This window comes from Aythya ferina, assembly GCF_964211825.1.
Source record: "Aythya ferina genome assembly, chromosome: 20".
Classification (NCBI taxonomy): Eukaryota; Metazoa; Chordata; class Aves; order Anseriformes; family Anatidae; genus Aythya; species Aythya ferina.
Window position 1 is genome coordinate 7,752,235 of NC_140318.1, and position 11,873 is coordinate 7,764,107.

Below are 11,873 nucleotides of genomic sequence, written 5' to 3' on the forward strand. Positions count from 1 at the left end.
GCATGTACTCTCATAGACCTCAGATATTTAACCTCTGGATGAGGGTACTTGTGAGAAACTCAGAGCTGTACAGTGGCATCACTCGAGTGGTTATTGAAATAATGATTTATTTCTGGAGTTTTGTATACAAACAAAAGAAAACCAGACTGTGCCTGGAATCAATTATTTCCTTTCATGGGTTAAGTCTTAAAGCATCAGGAAGCAAAGCATTGTGAGCTGAAGGAACTGGCAAATAGATGTGAATAACATATGAAATTTGGAGAACTTTGTGATCTCTTCAGACAATATGTGAATATGCATCAGTATGCCACGTTCTCTGAATAAATTATTACCTTTAAATTATTCACTTAGTTCTAGTGATTGTTAAGCTGAGGGGATTTTGACATGAAGTTCTAACTAGTCAGAAAAAAAAAAAAAAAAGAAAAAAAAGCTGTATACTTTTCTGTTAGAATTCTCTACCTGAGTTAGCATCACTTTTCTCTTTTCAGATAACTTTTTCTTTAAGCTTGTCTTTCATTCTTTTCTTTGTATCCATCTCTTTCTTCCTCTTGCTTTCTGGCACTGCCGGAAGACAAAACAATTTCTCTGAAGGAGATCCTTTTAGGCTATAATGGGATTAGGCCTTGGAACGGAGATCTTGTTTGGATCAGCTGTTGAACTCACAGGAGTCCTGTTAAAGGCCTATTAAAATTCCATGTAATACCTCAGTAAGTAACATGTGAATCCCCAGCTCATCTTTGGGAATTAAAGTGTGCAGAGCTTACTTGGCTGCTGTCAGGAAGGTTACGCAGACCTAGGACTCATTTGTTTGAAGAATGAAAGGACATCACCTGCCTACTTCCTATACCTGCAAGAAAATACCGGAGTTAAATACTGCAGAAGAAAATTGTTCTTGGCCTGCAAGGGCTGGGGCTCTGAGGGAACCGGGCTGAAGATCAGCCCAAGGGAGACAACTGACCGGTGACCATGGCCTCACCAGGAAAGACAAGCAGATACAGGTGATGTGCATCTCAAAGGAAGGTTTGGAAGATTAGCTTTAATTCAGATTATCTTATCAGAATCTGTTCGTGTTATAAATTCAGCAGAGTATCTCAGAATGAGTTGAAATAGCTCTCAACAGGTTGATATGTCCCCTGACATCTCCCAATTCTGATCAGACAAGACATACCATAAGAATAGACTTTTTCTCCTCTCTGCACACAAGTTTTTTCTGCTTAGATTTGAAATCTGCAAATGCTTCCATTTCTTCAGTTTCTTGTTACTTTCAAAGTTAAGAAGTTAGGAATAGGTCTTAGAATGTGCTTGGGTAAACATATTATACATTCTTATGTACATTGTATTGTATTGATCACCCGGCACTGCGTCAAGCTTTGATGGTTTGTAATAATGTTAAAGAAATAATTCTTTCCACCCTACTAGACAGCAGCAAATTGCCACAGCTTGAGGGGGCAAAGGCAAGGAAAGAAGGGGTGAACTGTGAATTCAGAAATAAAACCCTCTTTGGTGTCTCTGAAATTAGATGCCGCTGATCCAAACACTCTCAGAAGTAGAAGCCCTTGCTCGATGTAAGGCTCACATTTGAAGCTTGACAGCCAGTTCCATCTGAGGCCTCTATAACCCAGACGTGCTGTTTTGTCCTGTCCTGTCCTGTCCTGTCCTGTCTCATGGGATGACTGGGGCTGCCCCTCCTCTGGCCTGGCTCAGCACCCGGCCCCACTCCAGCAAGATCTCAGCAGAGCAGCACGCACCTCCTCCCATCCGCCAGCCACTGCTCCATTTGTGGACATCCCTTTTCTTTAGAGGAGCTCAAAGCTTTTTACAAAACCTTTATTGATTAAGCATCAAAACCTTCATCTGATGTAGATAAGTTTAATGCCATTATCCAGGTTTTACGAGACAGGTTTTATTGAAGGCACAGGGAAGTTAAGCAACTTGCTCAAGGTCAGGCATCAACATGTGGTAGGACAGGGAGCAGAGCTGGACTCACATGTATACACTCTGTGCTCTTCCTATACATCACCTCTTACAACATTTTATTTCTAATTATTGTGTCTTTGGATTATTTCAGGCAATGTTATGGATTTTACTAACGGATTTGACAAGGGAAATATATTTGCATACACAGAGAAATAATTGTACAGAAGTGTGTTGCCACAATTGAAGGTGGGAACTGGCTGCCAGGATTCCTGTGATCAATTCCTGCTATTCCGTGATTTATATGGCACGCAGACTGCCTGTCTTGGCTCCTCTTTTAGTGGCATAACATTGGAATTTACCGCTGGTGTGCGGTGACTGCTCCGTTCAGGAGGGCAGGATCTGCTGATACCTTCTGGGGTGGGAAAGGGAAGATGTAAAATTTGGAGCTGGGATAACATCTATGACTTTCACATGGATTAAAATCCCTCTTTTGCCCCAGACCTTGTGTGAATTGCTGTTGCTCTCTATGCCTCAGCCCTCTGCCTGTAAAGTGGGCGTTTTTGTGACATTCACCTGTGCTGCAGAGATGAGTGGGTCCAAGGATGGCTGTGGCGACACCAGTGTGATGAATGTCTTTGAATAGGAAACCAATAGGGCCAAAATTTGGTGTCAGCCTGGCCAGGAAGATGATGAGTGTTTCTGTGCTGTCATACAGATCCTACCAGGAGTGGGGAGGATGCTCTCAGTCCTCCAGGGCCCCACATCCCTCAGTGCTGCTGCTCAGGGCAGGCCCTGCTGGCCCCGTGGGGCCGGCCAAACCCCAGGGTCAAGTGTCCAACAGCCTGTACTGGGAACAAACCCCCCAGATGTTGTGCAAGGAGGCTGCCAGGCACGGTCCTGCCACACATCGACCCCCCGGGATGGGCTCTCGGCCGAGGTAAGGGCTCAAACTAGCAGAGAAAATCCAGGAGCGTGTGGCACTGCTTGCTACCAGCGTAGCAGGGCAGCTGTTTGCGAGCCTTTTTGGGCTTTCAAGCTAAAAACCTGGGACCTGCGGGCATCCATGGGGAGGGATTGGTGTCCTCTTGTCCTCCAGGGAGACCTCGCCCCGAGGATAAACTCCTGAGGCTGGCAGGGAGGCAGGCCGAGCAGTGGCCGGGTACAGCCGCTGCCTTCCGAGCTGCTGTAGATCACAAATGCCCCCTTGAGCCCAGGGAAGGGATTGTTCATGCAGATGTCCTCTGTCGTCTGACCTTCCTCTAGCCTTCTGCTGCATTAAAAGGGCTTTTTGAAGAGGGTTTTAAGAGATATTCCTGTGCTTTCCATCCCCCCCTGTTTTGGAGGGCAGGTTTGGGTGCAGCAGAGCAGGGAGGGCTGGTGGTTTCTGTGCCCTGCCCCTCCACGCTCTCCTCACCAGGCCCAGGATTTGTTCCCCAGAATGATTTTCCCTTTTCTGACCCTTTCCCCTTTGCTCTCAGCTCTGCTCAGTGCCATCTAAGCAGCAGCTTAATGGCAGCTTAAATGCAGCTTGTGTTCAGATGGTGTTTTGTGATCCCTTGGAATAGTCAGGAAAAAACGATATAATTCTTTAGAAAGGGTCTGCAAGCAACAATTTGGGGCATGAAGGCTCTCCAGTAACCTTAGCCTCATATAACACCTCTCACCTCGGCCTCCTCCGTGTCTCTGGTTGCTGTGACAGGCTGCCCATGGGGCAAGCCTGACTTTTTCTTCTTTTTCATGAGTTCATTCTCACTCCATAAAACTTCAGTGAAAAGTTCTGAGCAACAGCCCCTCCTGTCCCCAGCTACTGCAGTTAGCGAATTTGCTAATCCCCAGCTATCACAGACAGACCCCGCTATGTCATCTCCCAGCAATTCGGCATTTAAGTGTTTACAGGGGTTGCATCCTTCAGCAGCCAGCCGCTGAGCCTCGCACCTCACTGCTGCCTGGATTACTGCAGGCCACGTTGTACATTTTGATGAGGCAAATGATGCAGCACTCTGCCCTGGCAGATCATCAGACCCAGGGAAAAACTGAATGGGTATGATAAAACCAGTGATTTAATATGATGTCTGCCCTGCTGTTCCCCAGTTTGGGGGATTCATGTAAGTGAGGAGCAGATGGGATCTCCAGGGGGAAATTCTAGACTTGCATTACTGAAACCGATGTAAATTTAGTACTGTATTTCTAAAGTGTTGCTGGAAAGCAGCCAGGAGTCTGAAATCTATCCAAGGTTTTCACCTCTCTGATTCATATATATATATATATATATATAATATATATATATAATATATGTTTACTTATTTATTCATATACTTCTATGGATGGGAATAATGAGGCTGCATAGTCATGCGTTTGTGGCTCCTCTTGTTTTAAATGTCACCTGCCTCTCCATTTGCCCTTTGTGGAATGAGAGAGAAAAACAAAGTCCTGACCAACTCAACTACTAAAGATACTCTTAAACTGCTCCCAAGAACAGGCACTGCTAATGCTGTTGCACCAACCAATTTTTAACTTGCATAATAACCTTCTGGGTCCCCAAACTCCTCATGCAATTTGCAGTGGATAAAGGCACTCATCACTCTTCCTTTTGTGCCCAAGTGTTTGATGCACTGTCACTACCAGCTATCCATCCCTCTTCTGCCCCTTGAAGGTGGCTGCACATGAAGAACCCCCCCTTTACCTGTATTGTAGAACATTTTTTGCAAAGCCCCTAGAGGAAGGCATGTGTGCTGTACATACAAAAGCCTTTTCTAGAGATTGTTAGGGTTGCATCCAGCACGTGGGACATTGCTGCTTTCCATTAAAGCCATCTCAGGCCATTCTAGAGGCAGCAGCTTTCATTTGGCACGCTCTGCATCCTGTCTCCTTACGCGTCCTTCCCCTGAATGATTTGGAAATACTACAGCCAAGAGAAATCTTGGCCCTATCCTATCTAATCTGATCAGTTCAGCAGAGCAGGAGTGATAGAAACCCACAAACCCTGCCAATAAAAAGGTTTTCTTTGGCTAAGGCTGACATTTGGCATGATCTTTATCTGTATGTGAAAGTGATTAAAAAAATAATCAATAAGAGCGTCCCCAAAAAAATCAAAACTAAGATTGGATAACATGAAAACAGGAGCCAGCAGGAAACAGGCATCTTTAGCAAGGGGTGCCAGGTCAGCAGAGATACTATACTTTGGGAAAAGCCCAAGGATGGGAAGACTTCGTGCCTTAAGGATCCTGCCCAGCACCAACACCTCCAAAGGAACAGCAGCCTGGTGAACAGCTTTTGTAACGCTGTCCTGCAGTGCGTGAACACCCTGACTCGCACATGGCACTCCAGGAAGCTCCATAAATTAGTGAGAGGTGCTAAAAAGACAGAGGAAAGCAGAACAGCATTTTGGGATGGGCAGCTGGCTAAGTAGGATGTTCATTTAAAATGATGAAGACTCAAGTTCATGCCTGAGAAGCTGCTGAAAAAAAAAAAAAAAAAAAAAAAAAAAAGTCAGGTTATAGGGGTTTCTCAGAGGTGCAGCAAGTCTGAGGAGGTTTTCCAGTTAGCAGATTGACAAGGAAGATTGTTGTGGGTTTTTCTTGGGGGAAGAAGCCTGCCAGGTCTTCAGCTGAAGACACTACAGAAGTGCTAAACGTTGCTGTGATCATGAGTTTGCCAGTGTGCAAGTGCGATGCAGTAATCTGAATTTGGAAATGAAAAACTAGCATTTTCAAACCTCCTTCAAAGCTGTGACTTAGATATTATTCTTCAAGATCACCTTAAATGAGACTAAGGAGTTAAATCTGGCTTCTTGTTTCGTCCCGCATTGCATCTTGTATCTTTTAGTGAAACTTTTTTTTTTAAGAAATCAATATATCCCTATTAAACATTTTGGTTTCAATAAATCAGCATTTTCCAATAGAAAATCTGTCTGCCTATTCTTATTTTATTTTTTGATCAGTGTTATATTTCAGAGGAATGTATTTTGCTGTGCAGCTTCACAAACAGGTAAATTACTATGCTGGCTCAGATCCATGGTTCGATTAGATTCATATTTTGCATTTGACAGTACAGTGGGGAGGTCATTCCAGACTCCATCGCAAGCAGCACAGGAATGGAGCTACCTGCGCTGGGCAATTTTTCTCCCCAGCCTGTGGTAGGCAGCAGCTGGAGCTGTTCTGAATAGTCTCATAAAAGCAGTATTCTCAGTGATGCTAGAATCAATTATTTCCCCCATCCCCTTCCTATAGGGAGGCTATTCATCCTTCTTAATTTCTTTATTTCAATCTGATTGTTGCAACCACTTCAGAGGTGACATTGATCCACACCCACACGCCACAAGGGGTGCACGCAGCTGCACCGGGCTCGCCAGCAAGTGACCCCTCGCTGCCCAGGGACTCTGACTCCACGGATAACCTTTCTTTTCCGATGCAAGCCCTACTTCCCTGGGACTGCCATGACCTTTCTTTTCCTACAGGGAGGAGACAAGGCGGCAGCCGCCTCCCCTTGGATCGAGCTGCTGGATCGTTCAGCAGATGTCTGGTTGTGTGCCACTCGGAAAATGTCACTGCCTGCCGGCAGCTCCAAGCAGGTGATTAATGCCAGATTGAGGATTTTTCTGAGCTACATTCAGGTCCTTCTGTTCGCTGCCGCTTAGTGAAGTGACAACCTGGCCCTCGTGTGACCGGAGGCGAGCGGAAAGCCTGGCACAAGGTGGAAGCAGAGGATCTTCCAGTCTCTCCAGGGAGGATGAAGGTCTTACCAGATGACTGGTAAATCAGAAGTGAAGAGGAAATTCAGCTAGGGGCAAATCCTGCAGTCACGGCCCCAGTGAAGGCTCATGGATACCATCCCTACTCCGTTTGCTTTGCCTCATCAGCTACAAATTGGTCATTAGAAAAGTGGTGCTAATTGTTTGGCTGCTTCCCCCAGAAGCGTCTGTGTTTGAGGAGGTGCCACAGAGTTTCAAAAACATTTAGGATGTAGACACTGCAGAATGCGAGTGACGGCTGGAGTGTCAGTGGTGTGCAGAAAGCCTTCAAGGGCTGGAATGAAATGTGCTGTTTGAGAGATTAGATTTTTATCCGGTTAGAAGCAAGAAATGAAGAAGGAAAGGTGAGAGATGAGGAAGGAGTGAGCATGAGAACGCGATACCTTCCTGAACTGAAAGATATCATAGGAAGAGTCTGTGCATGATTGTAAGGGAGTCAGACTTGCGCAGACCTCTACAACAGGAAGATTGCCCAAACAGGCTCAGACAGGAGTTTGGCCCTTCAAGGATTTGCTTTTCAGTCTAAAAATGTCGAACGTAAAAGAGTGATGTCTCCTGATAAGAGCAAAGAGTATCCTATCCTCGGTCCCTCCATAGGCTTTTAAAAATTAACACTTGCTTTAAAACAGAGATTTTAAACAAGGGAATAAAAAATGCAGCACCCTGACCACTGTCCCAAGCATGAGACCAGTCTTTTTTCAAACACTGGCATTGAAAAAAGGGGAAAAAGCGAGCACTTGACTTGGTTTCCTGCCTCTTCCCAGTTCCTCTATATATGTATCTTCTCTCCGCTTCCTCCACATCCTCTGATCGGTTGTCTGCGCTACCATGTGAGGAGCTGCTGCTTCAAGCTGACAGCTCCTTTTTGCAAACCGAAGAGTTCCTGAGTTGCTGGTGCTGCTGGTTTCTATATTTTAAATCTTTGATCTCATGACTGAAACGAGAGAAAAGAAAATCAAGGCTTTGGCGAAGTTCCCAGTGCTGTCACTTTCTGACCTTGAGCCAATCACATGAACTTCTAATGTCAATATTCCCATCTGTTAAGCCTCACAAAGATGCTGTAAAGCAAAATTAATAAATTGTATTGGGATAGCTACACTTACAGTCAGTAGCATTTCTTTCATGAGTAATCCCATCGACTTGAGTGCAATCACGTTGAATAAAGTATTACTCATCATGACTAAGGGGCTAGGAATCCAACCTTTAATATTTGTAAAAAGCTTCAGGATTTTAGTAGAAGTAGTTGAAGAGAGAGGAATTCTTTCTGATCCAGGCTACAAATGTGCAGAAATTCATCTACCATTCATCTCTAAAAGGCAGGTAATAGTGTCCTGATGACTCTCTTGCACGTTTTTCCTGCTGAAAGGGTGAATTGGAGCCTGGTGGTGCCCAGGGAGTGATCACGGGCTATAGCAGAGGTGGAGATGGGGAACAAAGACAGCAAGTTTGAGAAAGAGGAATTAAAGAAACTGTCCTTCAGAGTCAAAGGTTGCATCACAGCTGCTGGGAAAGAATATCCAATATTGAATCTTAAGGTAAAACCACACTGGAACCTCATTTAACAGCACTTCAAATTTAGCTAACATATCCTGAGGCACACCGTGCTCCTACCTTTGCTGTGGACAGTGAGATGCCCTTCAGAGAATCCTTCAGAGAGCTCCAGAGCCCCTGCCCACGGCACAGTGTGTACCCTCAAGGAAGGTGGTGCCCTCAGGAGGAGCCACCTCTGCTGCTTGCAGAAAGGATTGTGTCAAGCTCTGACAGCAAGGAGCTCACAGGAGAGGGTGCTATGGAAAGAGACAAGGATGTTAACTTGGAAAATGAGAGGTTTTTTACCCCCCAGTCCACTTGCTTATCATGGTGAGATAGCAGCTAACATAAGCAAAGCTGCTGGCATTTCCCTGCTGATTCTTTCCTCTCCCCTACACACAAGAAAACACAAGAAATGCCTGACTTTGATAGCAGCTGTCAGGCACAGGTCATCCTGCCAAATAGAGCTCTTAAACTTTTCCTACATCAGACTGAGACTCCGGGGGACAAAAGAAGGTGGTAGAAGCCCATGGAGAAAAGTTGTGCAACATGACCAGCCCCTGGACAGCTATGTCTGCTGAGGTATTTGGCATCACCTCTTTTCCACGGGCATCCCAGTCAACATTGTTTCACAGGGAGCCAAATGAGGTGCCAATAGTGCCTTAATCTGTGCCCATGGGATGTGTCTGACTTCTGGCAAGCTGCACCCAAGAGTAGATGCCTGCAGATGCATTTCTGTATTCAGCCCAAGCCTGGTTTGTGTTCAGGGTTCTCCTAGGACTGAGATAACTTCATGGAATGGCATCATTTGGAGATCAGTGCCTCACTTTATTGTAACTCCTGTTACAATCCCGAATTTTGGCTAAGGTTTTCATTATCTCTGGCATCTGATGCTGGAGAGAACAGGCTGTCACCTGGAACTCAGCTGACAGCATTTGAGATGACACAGATACATCCCTGCCACAGCAGAATCAAGTGACAATCCCCTGGGCCAGGTTTTGATGTGAGTCACAAAGCAGCACCCATTTGTTCGAGCAGAGCTGTACCCCATCAGTGCTGCACACGTGACAATTCAGATGGATGTTCATCCCTCCCACAAATAGAAAAAATAAATAGGCTCTCTTGTGTGCTTATAATTTTAGCAAGCATAGTGCACTAGTATCTACAATCAATATACTATGCCCTGACAGAGCATGTGATAAACAGGAGTGAGTTTGCCATGGTAACTGATGCATATTTCATATATTGGGCCTGATTCTGATAGCTTTTTGTACGTGTAATCCTCTCCTCATACCTGTATGAGTCAATGTGAGATCAGAATCGGGTTAATTGATCTGTGCTTCCTCCAGCATAAGCCTGGAAGCTTTCAGCAAAGAAACATTTTAAAAATAGGAAAAAATCTCCTAGACCTGATTTCTAACTGCATTGGGCACCTGACGTGCCACCATCTCCTACAGCTGTAGAAAGAAGTCTTTAAATCACTTGCCTGATTAGTTAATTCTAATAGCTCATGTACCAAGGGCTCTGTGGTAGATGTATATCCCTCGTGCCAACACCTAGTGGTAAGGTGATGTTCTGAAGCATATAGGGGAAGCTCGGATCAGAATTAGCAAGCAGTGGGGCTATGTGGGTCTTGGGCTGCTGCTCGAGCACCGTTTTGGCCACATACAGCAGCGCTCAGCATGCTTCATGTCTTCAGCTCACCTGAGTGGCTTCCTTCCCAATTTCCCTGCTATTGCAAGGACCCAGGGAGGTGCCAATCCTATTTGGCTTTTTCTTGGTGCTGTCTCTAGCTGCTAGCCTTTTATTTCATAACCTGGGGTTGCTTTAAGTTGTTGGGAAGTGTCTGGAGGCCTACAGGATGCTCGGGGTGGCATTGTCAGACCGGGCCCCACATCACCTGGCCCGAGCTGCCTGGTCCGGCCTGTGTCTCCATGCCTCAGAGGGGCCTCGTCTGCCCTCTGGACAGACAGGTTTCAGTAATCAGAGGTTGTCTGAGGCTTCTGGAATAAATATTGAGGGCTGATTCTGCCTCAGTATGATGGATTGATAACCCTTACACCTCTCCTCACATTTGGCCCAGCTTCATCAGTAGGAGTCCCTTCGGGGAGAGATCAGATGTTTATCAGTGTCCTTGAGCAGACTCCACTCGTCTGAATCCAGACAGCGTAAAATGTTAATGCTTCAGACTTAGTAGTGTCCTGTCTAAGGAAAATACGGTCCTATTTCCATGCTATGGGTACAGAACAAACACGAGAAATTATTTTATTTAAGCACTCTTCTGAAGTTTAGCGTTGTCATTGCTGCCCATGCTGCCTTCCACAGAGAAATTCAGGAAAGTGTTGTTGTTATTTGCCTCAAAGCAAACAAGTGGCTGGAAATGGCACGGGTTACTTATGTTTAAAGAGAGAAACTGTTTCCTTTTATTTGCTCTGTTTTCTTCTTAATTTGCTGAAGTGACCTTTTCTCCATTTAAGGCTGAAAAGAGCAAACAGAACAGCTGATTGACCTGGGTATCTTGTATTCGTGGCTGCTGAGCTCCAGGTCCTCATACACAGTTCAATAGATTTCAGCCCATTTGCTTCAGCATACACAAAATAAATAAAAACTAATAGAAAGACCACCACTGCTCATTGCTTTCCTTTTCCTCCTTTTGCACCGCTACCACCTGGACACCCCACAAGCTGGTGACACGCTGGTATGGACGCCTCTCCTCCATATGACAAACAAGCCTCCCTTACCAGCAGCGCTCCTCATTCTTTCTGCTTACATCCTTTGCTCCCTTTCTGTTCCTGCAATGTTTTCCTTAACTTGCCGCTCCCAAATGATCATGTTTTCCAGGGCAAAAACATGCAGCTGATGTTAGAAAACAAGGCAGGAAATATAATATCTCTCGAAACAGCTTTACATTTCATTCAGGTCTTTGATGACCACTGTGCATTGAATGCGTATCTTACACTGAGCTCTCCACAGTAGCCTACATCTTTTTTTGTCCCCTAGAGGATACGATTCATTTGTATATGAATAGTTTCAGTTGTTCTTCCCAAAACGTGTTACGCTTGCAATGGCCTCAGCAGGATTTTATTTGCCGTCATTACATTCTTCTCCGAGGTCTGTCTTAAATTAATTTTCTTGTCATCTTCTCCAGACCCAAGTAACCTAAGAAAAAGTGGGGGGAGGGAGGAAATTTTGTTCTTTGAACAAATGCTGCCCTTTTTCGCTACATCACCCCTCTTAATACATATCTCTAACAATGCTTGTCCTAGGAGTAGTCCCTGGAGCACCTCCCACTATTAACCTCTTTCCATGCTGAGAATTGGACTTTTTATTACAGCTCTTTGATTTTTATGTCATAGCTTGTTTTCAATCCATGAAAGAACTTTTACCTCTCACCTCAAGGTAACCCACTAAGCTTTCCTTAATAGCTCCTTGTGAGGGCTTTTCTCAAAAAATCTTTTGAAAACCTAAATAAATCACCTCTGCTTCTTCAGAGGTATCCATTATTTTTGTTAACATTTGGAAATGCATTAAAATAAATGGAGAAGCACAGTGATTTACCGTGACAGCCTCCATGCTGGTTTGTCCCAAGCATCTGGAGGCATTGTAACTCTATCTTCAATGGCTTTTTTCTCTTATCTTTTCTGCAATTGAAGTCAGGCTTGCCAGCCTGTAATTC